General features: G+C 35.9%; 1 protein-coding gene across 1 annotated transcript in view; it reads right to left on the reverse strand.

Moving 5' to 3' along the window:
• slit3 (slit homolog 3 (Drosophila)) overlaps positions 1 to 21,488 on the reverse strand; it is a 306,653-nt gene that overhangs the window by 126,653 nt on the left and 158,512 nt on the right. The window contains exon 5 of the mRNA XM_028459161.1: positions 13,219 to 13,290. The gene's annotated coding sequence lies outside the window, so the exon portion shown is untranslated. The remainder of the gene's footprint in view (positions 1 to 13,218; positions 13,291 to 21,488) is intronic.

The following is a 21,488-nucleotide window of genomic DNA, read 5'->3' on the forward strand; positions in this document are numbered from 1 at the left end:
TTTCAGTCAGCTTGTTTGTTTTGAACGACGTGTCATTATTTATACAAAATGAAAACCAACCATCATTTCTAATTGCATTTTCCCAATTCTAATTATACCAGATCTAAATTATTAATGTTATTACATGCAGTAAGAACCACTGAAATACACATTTATCGGGAACTTCTGTCTGATACCAAACTGCCACTGATGGTTCAGTTCAGTTTACTCTTGGATTGAGCACAGAACATATCAAACCAATCAGTGCCCACAGGGCAGGTTTGGCACAGTGTGTAAATATTCTCTACCCTCTAAAGCTGCTTCCATGCACTGATGAGAGGGCTTGATGCACTTTAAGGTTATAATGGAGAGGTGATTCAGGGCTAAACTGTTTACTGCTCTACTGTCATTAACTTAACAATTCTTGGGTGTTGTGATCACAAAGGAAAAACCTATGTCAGCAATGGGTAAATCCACAGACAGAAAGTAGTTGTGTTAAGTTACTGCTACTCTCAGAAGACACGCTTTGAATCCAGGATTTTCGCTTTTTTAAATGTTGACTGCTTGTTGGAAGAGATCTGTGCGTGTGAGCATCTGGTAAATGACTGAAGTGTGAAATATAGTGAGACTGTGGGGATTATCAACATATGGATGTACCATGTTTGGGCTTTGTGTAATTAAAATGCATGTGTTTTTTTAGTAAGGCAGACGGATCAGCCAGATGGAGATGAACTTGCTGAAGATGTAGTTTTAAGTGATAGTGTTTGATGTATGGGTTAATCTCATACATATTCCTGTAAACATGTACTATGTATGTAGATGTCGTAAGTAAGCAGTCATATGGGTGGTACTATTTAGGGTTTCATTAGGTACTTTGATTCCTGCAGGTAGCAGTTGGTTTAGAAAAGGAAGCGTAAGATTGTCTGTTTAAATTCTGCCTTGGAAGGCGTAAGTGCTTGACGGTACAATAGTTTGCTTGTTGCTTTCTCTTGAGTAGAAAGTCATAAAGATGTGGGTTTAAGTGCGGATTTGACAAGTTGTCACCAAATTATCTCATCAGGGAACTCTGGCTTTCTCCCCTACTTCTAAAAGCATATACTGTAGGTAGTTAATATTAATCTAATGAACGTTAATTGGTGTAATTGATTCTATTTGTTCGGTGAAACACAATAATTTGATATTGCTTGATAAATAGACTTTAGATCATGTTTCAAACTATTATCCACAACTTTTATTTATTTGATCCTAGTTGAAAAGGACAATCTTTTAGGACCTTTGAAGTCTTTTTTTCTCGAGCAAAATATCTTTGATTTATTGATCTATGAGGCCTGCATGTCGTCTTTAAATGATAAAAAAACAACAACTACATACCAAAGATATTTGTCATCTGTATATTCCTCTTCTGAACTATACTTCAGTCGAACCCCCGTTTAAGTGTCTTCCTCATTTTTGCTCTTGTAATTAGGATCCGAATAAAGCCTTGACTAAAGAAAAAAAAGAAACATGTTGACAAAAACTATATTAAAACGTATTTTTATGTTTGTCGACAAATAAAAACAAGACTATAATTAGGCCACAGGGGACAAAATCCAATCAGAACTCATGTGATCATGTAGCCTTTGGTATTTCTCACATCAAATCTGTCTATGTGTATTTACGAATAATAATAATACCATCCAATATCAGGTTGATAAATGACAATGAACTGTTATGCTGTATATTTTAGTCGACTATATCAGTAACAGATTTAGTCGACTAAAATCCTAATGTTTTTTACGGTCGTTGACTGAAACTAGACGATCACCGAACTCGTCCTGATGACTAAATGTGGACTAAAACTAAATAGCATTTTAGTCAAAAGACTATGGCTGTGTTTGAAATTGCATACTAACGCACTTAATGAGCATATACTGTCTACTATATACTATAAGTATGGTTCAAATGGTGAGCATTCCCACTGAAGTATACTTCCAAGTTTCCCAAGATGAATTTCGAACCAACAATGACCAAAACCTGAAGCACACTGAGACTAACTCTTTATTCTCCACCTTTGAAAGTTCTGAAATCATTTTAAGTGAGAAAGTGACCAAGTAGAATATCAACATGTGGTCATTTGATTCATAAAACTCGTGGAAACACATTTCATGGCAACATTTCAGAGATTTTTGGAGACCCGCCATTGTGCTACTGACTAAACTTCTGGTTAATTTCAAAATAAGAGCCCTATTTACCTATTGACGTCACACTTAGTATGAGTAGTACGTTAGGGTGCCATTTCAAACACAACCAATGACTGAAACTAACTCAAAATTACCAGTAGTGCCACCTTTCCCATGATGCTACTCTCCATTGCTCTTCTGTCTATTTCCACAGTAAACACTTCCATCATTTGAAACATGACTGCAGTTTTCTGACAGCGCTGTTCACTGATCACTCTGATTAGCAGTGACAATCAATCTGCCATGAGGTCAACTTGTGCCTTTTTCTGTGAGCTCTGCATATTTGCGCCACTGTGTTGCTTTCAAAGTCCTCGTGTGCAAGTGTGTGTGTGTGAGAGCGTGTGTGTGTGTGTGTGTGTGTTCTAGTCCTGAGTGTTTGGTAAAGCGGGTGGGCAGGGGGTCCCAAATTTAATTTCCTTCCATATAATTAGTTAGTGTGTTTAATCATGTCTATCATAGGGCCTATTGGCAGAATCATCCAAAAGCCTCCCTGTGCTGCCATCTGGAGCAGATGGAAGCATGCACGCACACGTGCACACTCATACACACAATGACAGCCAGTGAAGCCACATTATTGGACCAGTGAATGACTAAGAACTAAAACAGGGGACAAGAAGTGCCTGGGTTTTCATTTTACAACTAAAAACATTGTAAAAAAATAAAAATAAATAAATAATAAAAAAAAAAAAATAATAATAATAATAATAATAATAATAATAATAATAATAATAATAATAATAATAATAATAATAATAACTAAATGATTAAAAATGAAACAAATAAAAGAAAGATTTTTGGCAGAAATTACATTTTCTAATTTACTATAATTTACTATATACTTTCACCCCATGTTTATTTTTAGTAATAAATCTTCCCACAAGTTAGATATTCACCGGAGAGCTTCGTCACACTGTCTCTTAGCAACCCCAGCCAAAAAACACAATTCACGTCTATAGACGTGAATGGCACTCAATGAGTTAATAAGTGGCCAGAATGCCTAAAAAAAATGTGTTGTGTTTCCTGCGTGGAGCATACTGGCCAAAGCTGTACATTTTAACCTAATGCTTTAATAAGAGATATTTGCGTTGGCTGTTGATACTCGATGCTTCCAAATGGAAAACCTGGTCTGGTAGAAACAGCTGATGTTATTGGGGGAAATTCATCTATCAATCAATTCTCTTCGGGGAACCTCTAAATGGATAAATGTTGGCATTCAGACTGCGTATATATTCCCTATGTTTGATGGTAATTTTTCCCTCTTTTTTTGTTTTAGGTTTATTAGATTTTGAACAATAGATAATGCTTTTAGTGACTGTGATGTGTATACAGAGTAGCATCAGGTTTTTTACATGATTGCTGCATTTCCATTGACTGAACATCTAGACAAGGACACCAGAAGGTTTCCCATTCAAGCTGCTTTTTGCATATCAAATTGGATACACACAATGCAGATGTATATTAGTTAGAAAAGTGTTTTTCATTTACTATTCCTTAAACTTTGGTTGCTGCAATTATAAGTAATAAAAGATGGAAAACACAAAGTTTACAGAAGTAGAAGCCCAATATTTAGTCTGCCATTATCTTAAGTTAGAGTCAAACTGACAACAGACATTGTCATAAATAATCTTTCAAATGAGACAAGCTATACATTCTCCCTGTTCAGGATTTTTACTCATATATGAATCACATATGAATCATTTTAAAAAAAAATGTCACCAATAGAATGATGAGACAAGCAATAATGTTGAATTTTATGATTAAAAATTAACTTTTCTGAAAGTGACAATAATGAGACAATGACAGATTTATTTTTAAAAATGTGTGAATGACAACTAATTCAAAATACATTGATGTTTTTCATTCACTAATAAAAACAAAACTATAATGTTCACATGGGACTAAAGCCAACAGAATTACGTTTGTTGGAAGGTCCAATCAAAACTACTTTTTTTGTGAGGAAGGGGCGGGGCCAGCCAGTAAATGATCCAATAGAAACATCAAATCCGTCTGTGTGTATTTACAAACATTATTAATACCATCCCATATCATACTTTAGTTGATTATATCCGTAAAAATCAACTCAAATCTTAATGCCGTTTAGCAGATTAAAACTAGATGTCGAGCTGACTCTCAGAAATGGATCAGAACTCCACTTCCCAGAGTGCACCTGTAGTAGGAAACAGGCAGCGTGTCACCTGATCAGTCTTGATCACTGAGGTAAAACACCTGAGAGTTACTGTGAGAAGTTCAGTCATTCAAATAAACTTCAAACTTTAGAGGTTCATCAATGGATTCAGTCCAAAGACGCCAATGGTCAGTGAAATGTTTATTTATTGTCATGGTCTTTGAAATTCTGCTTAATCTGGACATTTTATTTAAGCGTTTAAAAGTACAAGACACAATATTATAATCCAAAGTTAATTCTGTTCATGTTAAAACTTTACTAAAAATGAGGGACATTTTTGTAATAATATTTTAGTTTGTCATTTAAAAAGGCTGATAAAATGTATGAAATGTTTAAGATATTAACTTTGTTTCTGTCTTTAAAGGTTTACAACCTCATGAATGTGAAGGTAAACCAACTTACAAAGACAAAATACAAATAAAAGTGATTTCAGTTGGAAATTTGAGTTGTCCTCACGTCCTTTGGAGGTTGAACAAGAGGTGGACTTGACACTAGACTATTACTGAAATAGTCCTGATGACTACATGTTAACTGAAACTACGTTGCATTTTAGTCAAATGACTAAAACTGAATCAAAATTTTGTCAAAACTAACACAGGCTCCAAGTGTAATGCCTTCTTTTTGCTGCTAATCATTGAAACACTCAATAAATGATCCTTGTTTGGCAATATTTTAATATTTGTTGGTTCAGTGGTTAGCAATGCTGCCTTGTGAGAGCTCGAAATGTAACAAGACCCAAATTGTTATAAAAAAATGTAATAAAACCCGAAACGTAATGACTGGTCAATAATGTAACAAAAGTGATGAGCCCAAAATGTAATAGAAAAATGTAATGAAACTCAAAAACGTTACAACTAGTCAACGTAACAAGAGGCTGAGCCCAAACTGTGTGTTCATTATGCTTTTTTAATGGATATTTACAATCCGGGTCTTGTGACATATCAGGCTCTAACATGCTTCACTAAAAATAAGGTTGTGGGTTGTTGCTTCCATGTCATCTTATGCAGAAATGTATTTTTTTGCTACTTCTGATTACTCAAAGTGCAAAAAACTGGCATGTTAAGCTTTTGGACTCACTTCATTGTGCAAAGTCAAATGTGTAATCGTTGGCCTGTCTGTTTTTTTTGCTACGCAATGGACCTGCAGCCTGTCCACGCTCCATAAATAAAGTGTAATGGGCTCCTGTGGCCTTTGACCCTGATCTGGACAAGTAGCTGACTGATGAATTGTTGTGCTACCATAACATTATTGTTGATTTCTTTTATCGTTTCTATTTTTTTAAATAAATTAATGATGACATAGTTGAAAAAAACCCTAATGCTGATTTCTGGGTGCGAGTATGCTCATACATGTAAACGATACAACACTCTTTCCTCTCTCAAAGGTGCTCTTGTCATAATTCAGAAAAACGAGCCTCCTGCACTGCATTGTGGGTAGTGATGCCTGACGTGTGGTGGTGTTTTATGAGGGAGAATAGAAGGAGGACAGGAGAGAGGGAGGGAGGGTGAAACACTGAAACCACGTGGTGGCTTTTTTTTTTTTCACTCACACTAATATAGTGTTTAGTTTCATTCTGTGTTATGCTGACTGTATTACATATTACACAGTCTACTCTGAACACATCCTTTTAATGTTCCCAGGGGTGCAGTGAGTGTGTGGTTGTCGAGCGTGGCTGAACCCAGCGGATGAAATGAATTGGCTCTCGTCCATATAGCGAAAGGTGAATTGAAAATGTTGAGAAGGCATGCAGATAGAACACAGCTACAGTGCGAGACTGTGGAAGATAAAGCAGGTGTGGCCATTTACACAGGCGTAATTTGAGAACATATTTACAGCCAAGCTCCATCCGATGCCACCACGTTTCAATGTAAACCTATTACACACTGTATATATGCCTCTCAACAGGCTCTGCTCACAGATGATAATGGTAATAACAGTATGTGTGCAATGTCTGTGTTAAATTGGATTTATTGCCGTCCCTTCCTAAGATGAGCTCAGACAGTTCCAGTAAGTCACCACTCTAAGTGGATTGATATGAGATAAACGCATGCACGCACAAACAAACTGGATAAACTAATATGCACACACATTGATAGTATGCAATGAACCATTTACATGATATCGGTGGAGACCATCTAAATAAATTAGTACAAATTATTTATAACTTGGAAAAAAAAGGCTGTTTCTGTGTCTTTTATTACCTGCGCCAAGAAGTAATATTGTCCTCATTTATCTGTTTGTTAGCAGGATTACGTCAAAAGTATTTGTTGGACTTTGACAAAAATCTAACCAAACAAAGACCTTATCCCAGTATTTTTCAACCTTGAGGTCGTGACCCAATGTTTGGTCGCCTGGAATTAAGGTGGGGTCACCTGAAATGTTTAGTAAAAAAAAAAATGTAATTCTATTTATTGTATTCTATGTATTTCAAATAAAATGCAGTATGTCAATACCTGGGCCCTCAATGACTTCGCTGAGTTTCATCTGGATTGGATCCAGATTGTGCCTTTTATCGCAATTGTTCAAAGAAAAAAAGAAGTGGGTTCCCATACATTTGGACCTACTCTATTGTTATTATTGGGGATAGAAATTTCTGACCAACCTTTTTAAGTGTGATCATGATCATGGTACCATCAATTATCAGAATCACTGATCCAGATAACTGCCAATGTCAAGTAGGGTATTTGGTATATCATGTCATCAGACAACTGTTTTCAGGAATTTTAATTTGGTTCCATGTAAAAAAAAGTTTTCTGAATAAATGAAACCTAAACGTATTAGGATATTTGGTGCTTGGCAGAGGTTTGTGCTCTCTGAGGCTGGTGTAGTGCCAGACTTGGACTGAATGTTGGGCAGAGAGTAGCTGATAAGTTTATCACTTTGATTTGCTCCAAACAGCCTCTGATGGAGTTGCATGAGCGAGTCGCCTGGGGCGCTTTTACTAGAGTAGAGACTTCTCTGGACAGACAAACAGAAATGAGAGGAAAAAGCTCTCATCTATTGGTCAAAGCGAGAGCGTGAGCACGCAGACTATTGTGCCTTCTCTGCCTGTTCTTTCACAACATTCAACAATGATGTAGCAACATTTTGTCATGCTTTTGGTGGTTTTGATTTTTTGTTTTGCGCCGTAGCCAGTATCCTGTCCACCCACAATGCCATGCGCTCTTTCATCTGCGATACTTCCTTTGTTTGATCCAAGCCAGGAACGTTTGTGTCCGCAGCACACATGAATCGCTCTCGACTTTGATTGGGAGGACTCAGAGTCTGGTAAAAACAATCGCTCTAGATTACATGTTCACCCCCCAGAACAAAACTGACTACACAGGCAAATGAATCCTTGAGCTATTTGACCGCTCGATGATTCCCTGTTGTGACACGCCCTTAGTGCTCTTGCTAGGTGTGGAAGATACACTGAGTAATCAATACTATACATGTTATCGTAGATGGACGTGAAATAATATTTTAGGTTCCACGTTGTATCACGCATGGTACAGCATGACAGGGTGGGGTAGAGGGATCTTCTCGCAGGATATCTCATCTAACCACTACTTCTTAAACCTCTCTCTCTCCGTCATCTACGGGTTGGGTGTATCGCTCTTTTTTCCTACAGCATCTTACCTCTGTGTGTGTGTGATTTTATGTGAGTGCATTTGTTTAAGGTGAGCCACTGTGTCCTGTTGTGTCCGCAACATACATGAATTGCGCTATAGACTTCGATTGGAAGCGTTCCGAGTCTGGCTAAAACAATCGGTCTAGATTGCCTGTTCACCCCCCAAAACAAAACTGACTACACAGGTAAATGAATCCTTGAGCTATTTGACCGCTCAAGGAATCCCTGTTATGATACGCCCTGAGTGCTCTTGCTAGGGGTGGGAAGGTACACTGAAGACCTATGCATGGTATTGTAGATGGAAGAGAAAGAATATCTCATGGGATTAAACCCTCACGAGACATTTTGTCTGGGGTCCACGTTGTATCATGTGTGGTACAGGAAGACAGGGTGGTGTAGAGGGATCTTCTTGCACGATATCTCATCTCACCACTACTTCTTACGCCTCTTTCTCTTTCTCTGTCTTCCATGGACTGGGTCTATCTCTCTCTCTTCCTACAGCATCTTACCTGTGTCTGAGTGTATTTGTTTAAGGTAACTACCTGAGCGGCTGTGTCCTGTTCCTATGTTATGATTGGTTAAACTCAGTCTGTCTGAATATCTTGCCGATAGTCGCTCGATCTTCGGTTGAGCCTCATGGTGTCCCTTTTGTTTACGCCAACCCTTGATTTCTGCCCTGAAAAGGCTCTTACAAAGTCAACACTTGCCTTTATCATTTGGAGCTTAACTGACAGGTGGGGTTATGAACAATGACAGAACCAGCAGTCAGCAAAATAGATAGTAGATCTTACACTTGCACTAACACCTATACACAGATGTATGGTGTATATCTGCCACCTCAGGTTAGTCAACGACGACAGTAAGCGCATTAGCTATGATCTTGGTTGTTGCACTAGAATAGTGTGTGGCGTGTGCATCCATGCATGTGTGTGTATACGTGTGTAAAACGCCAATAACTGTTGTACAATCTGGGCAGCATGAAAGGACACAACCACAGGGGAAAGTTACAGACCCAACCGTCTAAGAAATAAAGTGAGTCAAGGAGAGAAAAAGAAAGAAAGACAGATTGGGTAAGAGAGAGGGAGACGCAGAGAGAAGGTGGCAAGGGTGGGAAGAAAGACAGTGGGGCAGAGAGAGAGAGAGAGAGAGACATATGAGAAAATCAATGCAGTGTCCACTGGGGACTGAATGTCATGAAGATTTTTTTTCTCTTTGGAATAATGGAGGGTTGGAACCTTTTACCGATGGAGTCACCTTGTCTAATGGAGGGAGGGATGGGGAGCAGGGAAAAAATTAAAAAAGAAGGAAATAAGCGAGTGCAAATGAAGAGCAAGTAAAAACCCCATAATTATAGATAAATAAAATAATACATTTTAATGAAATAAAATTTCTATTTTAATACACAAAAAGTAAAGTAACCATAATACTACCAGCCAGGGTGACACAACAGGCTCAACTACGGTCTTTAATAAGATAAATTACCTATAAAGCTTATGTTACATTTATACATGATTGTTTACTGTCGACAGAGGGTAGAGTGGCCTTCAATCCATGTTTTAGGGGTTTTTATCTGTTTTGTGTCAATATAATTAAAAAAAACACAATGGTTAAAGCTACAAATAATTTTCATTTTGAACTGGTGTCATTTTATTTAAAAAAGAATTGCACATTTGGATAAACCTTTTTATACAGATGCCTTTGTGGAAAATAAATTAAGTTCCAATTTTGCAAGATTTAGTTTTTTTTTTTTTCAAGTTTAGAGTGTCAGAGATATTTACTGTATGCAAGGGAACTATGGCAGGATTTATTACCAAAAAATAAAGGGTGAAAGCAACTAGTCACTCTTACTTTGATTACTATTTAATTGAGCTACTTTTTACTTGAATTTGAGTATTTTATGTATGACTGACTTGGACTTGTGTTTGAGTACAATTTCAATCAAGTAACAGTACTTCCACATCAGTATGGATGCATAAGTCTTTTCACACAACTTGGCTACTTCATATATAATACACTGTTTTGGGTGTGCAGACCCAAATTGCTGAAAAGCAATTTAGCAAGTGGTGCGATTGCAGAACTGTTTAGCACTAAACGACATTACAAGGATGACAGGGAGAGATCTAAAGATGGATGGAAGCTGAGGTGATGGAGAGACAGAAGGAAGCAGGTGAAAGGTAATGATAGTGGTAGTGATGAAAGACCATCAGCAAAGAGGAAGGCAGGTTGGTGAAAGTGTAAAAAAGGAGTTGACAGGAGAAGAAACTTGAGAAAGAGAGATGCGGAGGAAGGAGGTGATAAATAATCTTTATGTACCTGAGTCACACCCAGTCGAGAAGGAGGAGAAGATGAATTATCTTTGTGTAACTGCGTCACGCCAACATTTTTAAATGTTTCACCTTGTGGTTCATAGCGTTTTAGTAGTAGTATTTCAACAGCGGAAAAGATTACGTTCCAGCGTGATTGATATCACATAATGGCATTGGCAGGATGTGTTCAGTGCAAGCATAGTTGTAAGGCAAGTGTTAAAAAGATGTAACGCCAGGATTCAGCACTTAGTGGTGTGTGTCGCTCAGTCTGAAATCTGGGAATGTAACTTTTCCGCTGGTGGAAAATGCAGCTGTCCAGTGGGAGGCTGTTGCTGCACTGAGCTGTGATGAGTTTATTCAACACTGGGGAATCTCACAAAAGGTCCTGCACACTCAGCAAAACCTGCACTGGAGAAGTGCAGCTCACAGACATCGATATTACAACATGCAGTGGCATGAGGTCAATGTTGGGGTGAGACATGCTGCTGAGCTGTTTGTGATCTGGTGCTGAATGTAAATACATTGGAAAATACTACAATATATAGTAATGCTAGTATAATATAGTAGAATAGTAGGGGTGTGCATTGCGGTGAATCTGATGATACATTACGATTCACGATTTGCATGTCACAATGCGTCAAATCCCGCTACTAAACAATACAATATAAATCGCAATATATCACAATACCAATAATTACAAATTTCACCTTTACAAGTACACATTTTTTATATATTAACTTGCAAGAGTTGAAGAGTTGTTGCTTTACAGCAGATTCTGATTCTGTTAAGTTCTTAAAATATTTTCAAAAAACTAACCACATATATCTATAAAAGTGCTCAGTACGTTTTATGAAAATAAAGTACAGTCAACCTCCAAGCTAAAATGCATTGAGGAGTGAGGTATATGTATTATTTTTTTATTTTTTTGTTATAAACATGATTTAAAAAAATAGCTTCTGACATTTTTTAGATTGATACAATAATCGCACAGTGAAATATTGCAATATATTGTTGAATCAATTTTTTTTACACCTTATATAATAGTGTATATATAACACTATTAAAAGGAAATTATAACTGGCCAAAGCTTTTGACATCTGTCTATCTTTCTGTATTTTTGTTCATACATCCTAACACACAGCCGTTAAATGCCTAATTGTTCAGCAGATTTTACTACAGATTTCTACTTTTATTAATTTAAAATTCATTCACTTTTTATGTCGGATCAATTTTATCGGATACACAATTTTAAGCTGTAACTAGCAGAAGGAGGATTGCTAAGCTAATTAGCTTATAATACACCTTCAGCTTAACGTCTGTGTCTGTCTTACAGAGCAATGGCTGCAACCTCTATTCTATTATATTCTATTCTATTGAATGCTTTAGAAAAGAAGCTCCTGCTCCAAGTGTGTGTCTGGTTGTTTAGGGACAGCATTGATGAGCCATCATCAATAGAAAGCATTGATTAGGCAACATATTGATCACAGTATTGGTGATTAGGACATCATTAATAAATGACAGGGAGTATTGAGCACTTAATGGTAGGATAAAAACTCTTTGATCAGGGGAAAAAAATAATGATGAGGCAGAAAACGGCAAATTAGAAGCGAAGGAATGAAGTGTCAGGGAAATAAAAGAGAGAGAAGAGGTATAAACAACATTTTTTTAAATGTATGTATGGTGAATTTTGGATTTTATGTACCGGTATATATTATTCTTTTTTTTTTTTTTTTCATATTCCTGTGCCTGATAAATTTCTTTGTGAAAATTGAAAAAAAAAAAAAAAAAAAAAAAAAAAGGTCTCTTTATTGAAACAAACAAATCTACTGATACCTTTTTTGCTCCTGGTCTGTCACTTAATTAAAAGTATCATTCATCAGCTTAATAGACCCTATAATATTTAAGTCCTTGCACTTACATCAAAATATGCACAAATGCAACTTTGCAAGACCAGAGATAAATATAGCCCTTATATTGATGATTTATTTGGAATTAAAAGAAAACTTTTAACTAACACTTTCTGTTATAGCAATAAGAAAATGTTGGGAATTTGTTTTGAAAACGACCTAGTTCAAAATTATGCAATACAATAAATACATTTATTTAATTGCAATAACAAACATACATTGCTGTCTTAAAAAAATGACACTTCTTGTAGTGTTGACCTTTGACATCATGTGCAGACAAAGTTAAAAAAAAAAAAAAAAAAAAATGAAAACTACCTAATTTATAAAACAGGAAGTTGTGCACATAACTAGTAGCACCCACAGGAATGTAGGTAATTCACTGATTAATTCTATTTTGCCCAAAATCTATTTTAAGTTTGATAAATTTGAGTTAGTACTTGTTTTTTTTTTTTTTTATTCACATTTTTGTATAATTTTAATATTTACGACACTATTTACACATTATATAAATAAATGTATGCATGGTATGATTAAGATAAATAGGTTTAGAATAAGCACTAATGCACAAATGGGTCATAGTAATGAGAATTATAACAATTAGCTAATGTCCAGCGTTTTTCAGTAATGCTGTGTAAACCCAGCGTTGCAGTGCAAGGATCATCAATCCATTTTCAATACATGCTTATCCAGAAGTACTGCAGTCTATCCCAGCTGACTCAGTCTGCAAAGTAAGGTTATCAATCCATCACTGACATACAGTGACGGACAATCACCGATCCACACTCAGGTCAATTTACAGGCTTCATTTGACCTGGTATGCACGGGTTTGATGCAAAAAAAAAAACAAAAAAAAACAAAACACTTTTTCTGAATTTATGAGCGTTTTTTGAAATAGAAAAATAATGTATGTGCACAACTAAAGTGTGAAGCCTCTCAGAAAGAGGAACCAGGTTGTCAGAGGACAGATGAGAAGAATAAAAATGAATGAATAAAAAGGAGTGTTTGTGCTTACAGGTTTTTGACGCCGGTGATTCCTCTGAAAGCTTTTCGTGGAACAGCCTGGATCTGGTTCTCACTTAGGTCTCTGAACAGCAAAGGAAAACACAGAAAGGAATATATATTAATGATATGACATTTTAGGTAAATACAAATGCATTCATATAAAAAGATTAACAAACATTGGTGGTAGCTTTATTTCACACAATCAAACACACACGTCGCACACAAGAAAGAAAGAAAGAAAGAAAAAACCAGTCACCCCCACGTATTTCCAATTACAGAACAAAGGCAGAGAAGGGAAAAGAGATAAAGAGCACGAAGGAGGGAGAACGGATGATATGACATTTATGATCCAAAGCTTCAAAGACAAAGAGAACTATTAAATATGCTGCTGGCATGAGCCCATCTATAGCCTTAAAGTGAATCTATCTGTACTGTACATGCATGAGAGTACATGTGTGTTATAAGAAGACAGGGAAATACATGAGAAAAGGGTAAGAAAGTAGAATAAAGGGCAACAGATTATTGTGACTTTTATCATTTATTTTCTTCACCTGCACCCTGATTTAAAATAAGCTTTTTTATAAGTATTCTATTTCTATTTTTTTACAGCAACATTGTCTTTGAAAAAACAATGAAATAACCTTTAACTTTAATAAATATTCAAGCAAAAAAAAAGTATTTCAACCCAAAAAAACAAAAAATCCTTTTTAGTAAGGACTATAAAAAACATGACAGTGTGTTGGAGGATAAATAAAGAACAAAAGAATATAAAGCATGAACACAGAAACCCATTGACATTCTCTACAAAGTTTCTAAAAATCTCTTTTTTTAAACAATGATTTGTTTAGAAAACTTGAAAACTGCAGAATACAGGCCGTGAAAGAGATCTGGGCTGGGTTAGAAATTGCATCTTAAAGTATGTATGGACAAATGGAGTACGCGAGACATACCCGGATGTTCACTATATCAGAAACATTGTAAAGCGGAACGTAAAATATAATCCTGGGAACGGCTTCAAGCTAAAAGTCAAACATCCTCTTTTCAAAATAAAAGCATCTTTTCTTGTCTTTCATTCGTTTTTAACACTTTTGTAAATAGGGCTCTTGTTTTGAAGTTAACAGGAAGTTTTGTCAGTAGCACAATGGCGGGTCTCTGAAAATCTCTGAAATGTCGGCATTAAATGTGTTTCCCGTGAATTTTATGGATCAAATGAGCACATGTTGATATTCTACTTGGTCACTTTCTCTCTTAAGATGTTTTCAGAACTTTTAAAGGTGGAGAATCAACAGATATTTAGCCTCAGTGTGCTTCAGGTTTTAGTCGTAGGTGTGAAATGCATCTTGGGAAACTTGGAAGTATACTTCAGTGGGAACTGTCATCATCCTAATCATCCTAACCATACTATTAGTATATAGTAGATAGTATATACTAATTGAGTGTGTAGTGTATATTATGTTACGATGTGATTTCTAAGAGTGAAGTGACTGTCATAGCTCTTTTATATGAGTAGCAATAGCTTGACGGAGGTTAAAAACTCCGGCATTTGCTGGCGAATGTGTTTTGTATCATTGTTGCTCTGACTGATGGTTAATAAATATCAAACAAACACATGGCGTGATTGGATAATCATATACACAGAAATGTTAAACCCAACAGATAAAGGAAAATCGTGTACGTATGGTTTTCCAAAGCCTTTCAGAAATAGAAAAAAACATGCAGATTAAAGTGTTCTCAACATTTTATCCCTAATATAATATTTCTGGTCGACACATGCGCAAAATGTCTCCATATTACCAAACACACCTTTAGTTGTCAGATTTGTTTATTTACACACACAGTCACACAGTCAGAGAGAAAATTGCTTGTGCATTATTCCAAAACCAATCAGCCTTTATTAGTGATGTGAATGTTAATTGTCTAGCTATGTGTCGAAAGTAGAGAACTCATTTCCACAAACTAATAAGGTTTCATTGTTTTGGACGTTTCCATATTAGCCTTGTGCTTTCTGGCTAGTTTCATTTGTTTAACAAAAGATGGGCGTTTGGCTGTGTCGTCTCCACGGGCCTAGGTGAGAAAATGGCATTGTGTGTTCTTTATAAGCAAGGGAAATATGTGCTTTTATTTTAAGCACTTCATCTCAGTGAAGAGGTGAAGTGCTTAAAATAAACAAACACTCGAAAGAAAGGGAAGCTAATATGATAATGTGCAGCATAGATGTAAATTATTCCTGATGTTTGCACTTTTTGGATTAAAAATAGAGGAGCTTTTTTTATACCAAGAGTGATTTGTCTTCTTTTTTTTTTTTTTAGTGAACCCAAATAAATATGAATTAAATTTTCATTTCAGAATTTTATAATGAATAAAACAAACAAAAACACACATATGTGTATATATATATATATATATATATATATATATATGTATATGTATATATGTATGTGTATATATGTGTGTATATATATGTGTATATGTATATGTATATATATATATATATGTGTGTATATATGTATGTGTATATGTGTATGTGTATATATATATGTGTATATATATGTATATGTATGTATATGTATATATATATATATGTGTAAAAATAAAAATGTTTTTAATATATCTTTTTAAATGGAAAATCCAATGACCAAAACATACCTTATCGGTGTCTTTTTTTTTAAAATTATTTCTTTGAATTTCTTCAACATGAAAACCCTTAACTAACTATGCAATGTTTTTTCTTAATAATGTACAAATAAGAAAATGTTTTTTTTTTTTCTTTCTTTCTCTTCTGTAAAAAATCTGTGATAAGGGTCCATGGAGTGGCAAAAGAGATGTTTGCACTTTTTGGGTTAAAAATACAGGAGCTTTTTTTATACCAAGATTCATTTGTCTTCTTTTTTCAGTGTATGTTTAAGTCCATGTTGACATTGGCAGAACAAATAGGAAACAGATAGAAACGAAGCTGTTCTAAATCTTGCTTTTCATCATTTTCCCCATACACTATATGCACTAACTATCTAACCGCATCATAAATCTGTCATGTTTATCTCTGTGACCAGACGCACAAACCCAAATGAAATCTATGGTTTAAGACCTTTAGACACATCCGTCTGGCATTTGGTGCATTTATGTAAACCAGCTCGCTGGCAGATATTAAGATTTTTTTCATTTATTTTTCTCTATTTTTTTATGCTTTCCTAATGCAAAATTAATGTCTGGACAAATTCACCATCTGGGGTGAGGTTCCATGTTCTGAAAAGCTGTCCTCTCATCTCTGTGTGAGTCATGTCTGCCGACCTTTGAGCAGAGCCAAGGCTATCACCGACAGGAGATTGGCCTGTGATCCCTTAAAGGACACTGGATGACAGACTGACCACAAAAGCACAAGCCCACACAGTCATTTACTTTGCAGTATGGGGCTGCACACCAGTGTCACACCGTTATAACCATTTCACACTTCAAATGCAGTATTTTGCCTCTTTTTGGCACTCCTTTGTTTTCCACAGCGTTTTGAGAGATTGACTAATTACTCTCATGGAAATTCTATTAAAATAGATGGATGGTTGTTTGAATTATGCATCGGTTCTATTAGGGTGATATATTCTGTAAATTACAGAGATAGTGATCATGAAACAGCCACATATCGTCGGAGGGTGAACTCCACTAGAGTTGACGAAAGATCAAGCATGATCAGATCTGGAATTATTTGTTCTTCAAAGAGAAGAACAAAAGAAAAAAAAATGAAGCAGAAGAGGAGCAACAAACAGCAGCAGAAGAATCAAACTAGTCTTCCATTACTCAATCCATGTTTGCCATGGCTTTCTAAGTGCTGTATAATTGATTGAATTTGGACCAAATGTCTTCCAGACCTCCCCCCCTCTCTCACCACACAAGCACCCCCCCCCCCTGCTACTTAACAATTCCCAGCCTAAGCCTTCTCTTTTTGGGCACGGTGGCTCTCAGTGGCCCCGAAAAGTCTGGAAAGATTGAGAACGACAGCGAGTACCACCCCCCCTGGGGTCGGGGAAAGCTGGTGTGTGAGGGTGTGTTTGTGTGCAAGTGCTCCCAGCTATCAAGTCCATGATATAAGGTTTCATTATTCATGTGAGAAGAATAATAACATTGGCGAGGTCACAGTTTGCCACTTTGGATATTACTGTTAACCCTTAAACCTACACATGCACTCTGGGCTGCACTATCTCTCCTCTGTGATTGGCTCTCGGATATTTACTGTTATATGTGTCTAATACTGGATAAAATAGGTTTTTACCCTATGTTTGTTTTATTTGTGCAGCACTAACCGGATATGTGTGCATTTCACATTTGAATGGAAACGGTAGAGATGCTCAGTACCTGGGAATTGGATCAGTGTATGTTTTGGTATTTGGTTGATCTGTACACAAAAGTGTATATATATATATAAAACAAATAGTGTTTATTTGATTTTCATTTTAAAATTCAGAAAAAGATTGAAGCAATTCAACCAAACTTTAAAAAAATAGCTTATTTTCATTCTTTACTTCTAAAAAAATAAATGCTCGAAGACAAAAACAAAGAAATTCCAGTTTTTTCTTCAAACAATTATTTCTCTCTTCTATAAAGCACCGTCCTCAACCACGCTCTTACTCTGAAAATGACAAATTCTGGTGTCACGGTCTGAGTTTACCTTCGTACTGAGATTATAACCCTAACCCTAACACAATCCAATAAACAAATAAAACACGTGTTCGTTCACTTTGAAAACAAAAACAGACAATACATTTCTTTTAGCAAAAAATATATTTTTTGGATGTGCGCATGTGCGCGCATATATGAGCATATACAATCTCAGTACGATGTGAACTCAGACCATGACACCGGTCGCACAATATGGGAAAAACTTGTTTGTTGATTTTTTTTTTTTTTTTCCGAAACAGAAAATTAAACACAAACACTTTTGAAAATTTTGTTTATCTCTTCTGAACCAAGATAAATATGAATTAAATTTTCATTTTAGAATTTTGAAATGAATAAAAAAAAACAAAAAAACACACATATATATATATATATATATGTAAAAATAAAAAGGTTTTTAATATCTCTTTCTAAATGGAAAATCCAATGACCCAAACATACCATATCGGCATCTCTTCTTTTTTTTTTATTATTATTATTTGAAGTTATTCAACATTAAAACCCTTAACTAACTATGCAGTGTTTTTTCTTAATGATGTACAAATCAGAACCCAGTTTTGTTTTTTTTCTTTCTCCTCTGTAAAAAATCTGTGATAAGGGTCCATGGAGTGGCAAAAGAGCAATGAATTAAAACATAAAAACTGTGTAATATTTTAAAATTTTAAGTATTATAAACTAAAAATTAAAAAAAAAAAAAGACAATGAACAACATCTATTGTCTATCTTTGTTCCTTGTTCCCCTGTTGTGGAGAAAACTGGCTCTGAGGGAGTGGAAGAGACATGAGGGTCTTGTTCAGCCTTGTGCTTAACCAGATGCTTCTTCAGATTAGAGGCTGGTGTTGCACTTTTACAGCCAGTGTAATATACGTCGTATTTTGAAAAGTGGAGCCAAATGACACCCAATTGCATAATATTGACCAATACTATTTTTTTTTTGACAAAAATCAGGTCCTCAAAATCAATGACATTTTTTCTCATGTGTAGGGATGTCAATTTGTTTTTCAACAACATGAAAACATGACCCCGCGATTGGTTCAGAGCGGCAGCTCCAGCCAATAGCGATAGCTTTCCTCTGCATGCACTGAACATGTAACCATATGTGTTTCTGTAACCAGGAGTCATGGCAGCAGTGACAGTCAGGAGAGAGAAAAACACAAGGCGCTGCGTTTGAAGAAGAGTTTGATGCTGTAAATGCCATTGGTGTGTTAACAGTTAGTACTTGCCGATACCGATGCCAGCCCTTTAGTGCCGTATCAAGGCCCCTCCTGATACTAGTATTGTCTACTAGGGCTTGTGCTTTCCCTCAGTTTCTCTTATGCCAAAGCTGCTGTGTTTGAAGAAGAGTTTGATGCTCTAAATGACATTGGATTGTTAATAGTTAGTACTTGCCAAAACAGAAACATGGCGCCGTTTTTTGTGAATTGGTACTCTGTAGTACCAAAGGAATGCAGTTGGTACCTGTACAAGTATCACTGTCGGAACCCATCCCAACCTTGGGCTAACCAAGATTTGAGTCAGGACCACGTAGCCCTGAACTGATGGTTTTGGGCTATGTGGTACGTGACTTCTTGGCAATAGAAATAGTTTGATTCAATGCAGCTTCATGTCAGACAGTATAACAAAAGGTTTTGGTTCGTAAGAAATGACAAGGAGGGCAGCAAAGGTGTCCGTTATCTGTCAGGTAGGATTTGTGCTGCTGTTTGGAAAAGTGAAAGTAGATGGAGGTGCATGGTGTGCAAAGCATGGCTGTGTGTGTGTGTGTGTGTGTCCTTAGAGGAAGATGGAAGGCATAGTGACCCTGAGCTGGGCTCTACGGCGATGAAGGAGGAGGACGTGTATGTAAAAGCTTGTAGGGAAGTAAATCACGGTGAAGATGGCGATTTTTGTTAAACCCAAGAATTTCACTGGTTAGTTTAAGCCTCTTGCATTGAGGCTTCTTTCTCACATTCCTTCTTATCCTCGCCTTCTATCCCTGTCTGTCTCTTTGCTCTCCCATGGGGGATGTAACGGCATTTAATATTGTTCCATAAAGACAGTCATAAATATCGACTGCGAGCTAGTTCATATTCCCCTTGTTTTTTAAGACACTCTACTGTAGAGTGGGATCAAAGTCATGCAGCAGGCGTTTCCATGCTCAATGTCTTTACTACTGATATGAAATCTTATGAAACAGAGTTCATTTGCATTATATTCAAGGAACCCACTGCTACCTATAATGTTTTATTAAATAAAATCATAGTGTCTCTTCTTATATCAATGAAACAAACATCATTTACTCGAAGAAGAAAAAAGGAGAAATTGCTGCTTGAACGTTAGTGTTCATCTCCACGGTAAACATTCCATTTGTTTGAATTTTCATGCATTGTATTGTGGGATGCAGTGTTGCAGAGACGGACGCATGGGGCTTTTTTTTCTACTTCATTCTGATATCAAAGGGAATACTGGAAACAAACAAGAAAAAAAAATGGTGTCAAGAGAATCACTGTCCTCCATGTCTGGTAAATAAAACCCAAAAAGAAATCACAGTCAAAACACTTCTTATCATGCATTTACAGGACTCCAAATCCCAAAATGCAATGTGCAAAAAATCTCAACTAAAGGAGTGTTTGGAGTCAGGATGAAAGCGGCAATTTCAACCTTTTTCCTTTCATTTTCAAGTAAATAATGTTTGATTCATTGCTCTATGAGACATACACTATGATTTTATATAATATATAAAAAAAACATGGGTAGCAGCTTTAATGGAACGCTTTCTTGTGTCAGAATGTGATTAACATGCTTTACATACTTGGGAGACATCAAAGACAATCATGCACAGAGCAACAGAATTTACTTAAGTTTTACGACGGTAGAGACGACCAAAGGAAAAAACCAAATGTTCAGCATGTAAATAAACTGTGTTGTCTATTAAGCTACAAAACACAAGCATCACCCATTTTATTGTATAAAATACTTTCAAATGCACTTGTTAGCAGTGAGTGAATGAATAAACCTGACTGGTGCCACTAAATGAGAGATTAGAGGATATTTACTGGATACACTCAAACACACTGGAGAGGAGAATAAGTAGTTTGTTTTGTTTTCAGAACCTGCCAAAGTGTTGCTAATAATGCCTATAAATAGTTGGGTTCAAAACATACCTTATTTCTGCTTTTAATCACAATTTAATTATTATTATTTTTAAATAAAACTTTCCCTTTTCTTTTATACAGTAAGCTTTGGAAAATGTCTGTTTGTCCTCTTGTATAAATCAGCTTGTAATGTTCTTGGTAAGAATTATAGTACATTTTCTAAAATGTTAAACTAGAGGTATATATATTTACCAAAGTGAATAATATCTTACCGGAAAGCAAATGATTTTCTTTATTGAATAAATGTTCTTTTTAGACAACGGGAAACATTGCCATAAAAAAGATGAATTACAGTAAAGCACTTCCCATCAAACATGTATAACCTTTTAGTCTGTTTTCCGTGTTCTGGAAAACTCACATTAGAGGACAAACAGATCTTTTTTTTCTTTTCTTTCTATTTCTTCTTTCACTCTTTGCAATTCCTCATCAGTCTTTGGACTCTGTGCCCTTGCCTTATAGCCCTATCCTTCCTTGTCTATTCATC

Source organism: Gouania willdenowi, chromosome 10 (assembly GCF_900634775.1).
Source record: "Gouania willdenowi chromosome 10, fGouWil2.1, whole genome shotgun sequence".
In the NCBI taxonomy this organism is placed as follows: domain Eukaryota; kingdom Metazoa; phylum Chordata; class Actinopteri; order Blenniiformes; family Gobiesocidae; genus Gouania; species Gouania willdenowi.